Source organism: Lathamus discolor, chromosome 4 (assembly GCF_037157495.1).
Source record: "Lathamus discolor isolate bLatDis1 chromosome 4, bLatDis1.hap1, whole genome shotgun sequence".
Lineage (NCBI taxonomy): Eukaryota > Metazoa > Chordata > Aves > Psittaciformes > Psittacidae > Lathamus > Lathamus discolor.
Genome location: NC_088887.1, coordinates 68,148,463 through 68,151,519, shown reverse-complemented (window position 1 = coordinate 68,151,519; position 3,057 = coordinate 68,148,463). Strand labels below are relative to the sequence as shown.

The following is a 3,057-nucleotide window of genomic DNA, read 5'->3' as shown; positions in this document are numbered from 1 at the left end:
TTTACTCTGCTGTTAGAAAACAGCATAAAATGTGGAAGATTTTTGCAAAACCAGTGCTAAATGGAAGCAAGGAAGCTGGCACTTTGCCACCAGCCTCAGCTCTGTAGAGCACATGTTAAAACAAATGATCCTCCTTTCCAAGAAAAGAAGGCTCTCCCCAGGTGCCATGAGCTATGTATTTCACCCACTCTTACGCAGAATTTAGAAATGGAAAAGTAGAGACAAGATTTTTCTTATTCCAGTTACAGTATTTTCAAAACAAAGCTTCAAACACCATTTCTATGTACCTTTTCTATGTAAGAAACCTCTGGCCAGAATACTAATGTGACCAGACCTCTGACTGTGTTGAACTCCAGAGCAGAAAGCGTTAGAAATATGACTAAGAAAAAAAGAAGGGTGTGAGACAGGCATACTAAGATTGTAAAGCTACATTTGTATTTTGAAGACTGAACAATGGGCACTTTTCTAATTCTGTACTGTTTGCTTGCAAAGGAAATGAAGCTTTATGTTAACCAGCGCTAAACACCACCTAAATGCACAGATGATCAGCCTAAGAACATGCCAGGATTGGTGATTTCTGGCATTTCTCAATGCTGTTGTGTGTTATTTGTTAGCGTATATCTTGTGTACTTATGGTTTGCCAGTTCTTTGAAAAGCTCTGGATAATCTAGGAAGTAGAATATCCTTGAAGTTAATTTGAAAACCATTTTTCCATCATCTTTTTTTCAGAGGAATGACAACAGCAAATAAGAGTTTCTGCAAAGAAACATTGGCAGAGATGGGAATTTCATGGAGTGAAATTCCATTTAGAAGCAATTTCCACTAAACTGAAGGTTTATCTCCAGCTAATATAGTCTAGCTGTGTATTTCTTAGTACACGATAGAATATGATTCATTTACAGTTTCAGTTGTTAGGCTAATAAAGATAAATTCAAACTGACTGAAGTGGACCAAAATTCCATGAACAGATAAATACGGATTGTATGTTGCATCTGTTAGAATAAATAAAATCCTGTCGCTAACTTCAGTGGGCATATCTGTAAAGAATTCTAATCAAGGAATGTCTGTCTCCAGTATGTTGCAAAGCAAAATTAGCTACTTTAAATGTCATTAGTTGTTTACTAGAAGATAGTTAGTGTTTCATTTATAATGACAGTCTGATGCAGACTTCCGGCTAAGCCATAGACCAGGAAATACTAATGTAGGTGTGACATTCTTAACTTCTGAAACCTTTAGTAACTCTTACAATGAGTATACAATGCTCCTATTTTAAAGCAAAGTAATACAGAACTTGTTTTGAATGCAGGATTGTAGTGAGATTGGTTTAATACGGCCACTATGGCATTCTCATACATAGAAAACAATACTCTAGCTGATAGCCACATTTTTACCCCAGTGGGACAAGTCAGTGAAGATCTTTTTTTAAAAATGTAGATTAATGTGTTGTCGTAGTTTAAACCAATCCACACAGGTTGTCCACTCACCCCCCCCAACCCTCCCCACTCCCGGAGGGATGGGGAGGAAAATCAGGAGAATGTAACTCCCATGGGTTGAGATAAGAACAGCCCAGTAACTAAGGTGTAACACAAATCACTACTGCTATCACAAATGATAATATTGATAAGAGAAAATAACAAGAGAATACGATACCACCGCCGAACGAGTTCGACCCCCCCGAAGAGCGAGAGCCTGCCCCCAAAACTGCCTAGAGCTGGGCCCAGCAGCAGGGTCAGAGGGATGCACCTTTAGTGCAAGGTCACACAGTGACAAAACCTGCACATGCCATACTGGGATGTGTAAATAATACAGTGCTTAAACGAAGAATAACTTTCAGGGAGCTACAGGCAGGATTTGTCTATGCAAAAGCAGATGCTTACATTTGAGTAAGTTGTCTGGACTCTCTCTCTTGTCCACAGAGAAAAGCAGGCACCTTTGGGGTCTGGTGCATTCCATTCTAGGTCAGATGTTCAATCTGGCATTATAAACCAGAAAATACATTTCTTCACCTATCACAAGGGAGACTAACAGGTTTGGTAACTTCTCAACACAGAAATAATGGGAAGTCTACTGCCTTATAACAGGTTTCACTCCATCAGCTCTAACTGAAGAGAGATGGAGACAAGGGAGGCTCAGTGGCAGAAACCACAACTACAGTGGGAAATGCCCAGTGTCTCGATGTAGACCACAGAACTGTAATGTCTGAGGCTGAAGGGTCAGACATTGTTAGCAATGTTTTATGGAGCAGCTGGTCAGGGAAGCCATGAAAGGAGAAGCAATTCTTGATTGAAGGCAGAGAACAGGACCTGACTACTCAGTCACTGAATCAGTGACCGTTACATACTTAAAGAGTCAGCACGCTGATCAGAGCAACAAAAGCTAAAGAAATCTCCTGTTCTCAATTTTGGAAAGGGGAACTGTCGTTATCTCAACCCTTCGTGCCCCACGTTGGGCGCCAAAAAGAACTGTCGTGGTTTAAACCCAACCACAAACCTCGTCCACTCACTCCCCCCACTTCTTGCCCTCCCCCTGCTTCTGGAGGGACGGAGAGGAGAATCAAAAAGAACGCAACTCCCACGGGTTGAGATAAGAACAGTTTAGTAACTAAGGTATAACACAGATCACTACTGCTACCACCAATGATAATGATAAAGGAAATAACAAGAGGAAAGAATACAACACCTCAACACCAGCCGACCAATAACTCACCCCACTCCCCCCAGCCAAGCACCGACCGATACCTCCTCCAACCCTGCAGTTCCTCTACCCCTTCCGGGTCCCTCCAAGTTACCTCCTGGGCATGACGTGCTGTGGTATGGAATACCTCTTTGGCTAGTTTGGGTCAGGTGTCCTGTCTCTGCTTCCTCCCAGCCTCCCCTCCTCCCTGGCAGAGCATGAGGCTCACAAAGTCCTTGGCCAGACCAAACATTCGAGCAGCAACTGAAAACATCGGCTTTATCAGCACTGTTCCCAGGCCAAAAGATCAAAACACAGCACTTTACTAGCTCCTAAGAAGGAGAAAACTGACTGCTGCTGCTCAAACCAGGACATGTGTCTAAT

General features: G+C 42.3%; 1 long non-coding RNA gene across 1 annotated transcript; it reads right to left on the bottom strand.

Annotated features, from left to right (window-relative positions):
• Positions 1-640: 640 nt before the first annotated feature.
• On the bottom strand, positions 641-2,753 carry LOC136012707 (uncharacterized). The gene is made up of 3 exons (XR_010611915.1): positions 2,707-2,753; positions 1,878-1,972; positions 641-756 (listed from the first exon to the last, which is right to left on the bottom strand). It is a non-coding gene; the product is annotated as an uncharacterized LOC136012707 (long non-coding RNA).
• Positions 2,754-3,057: the final 304 nt, after the last annotated feature.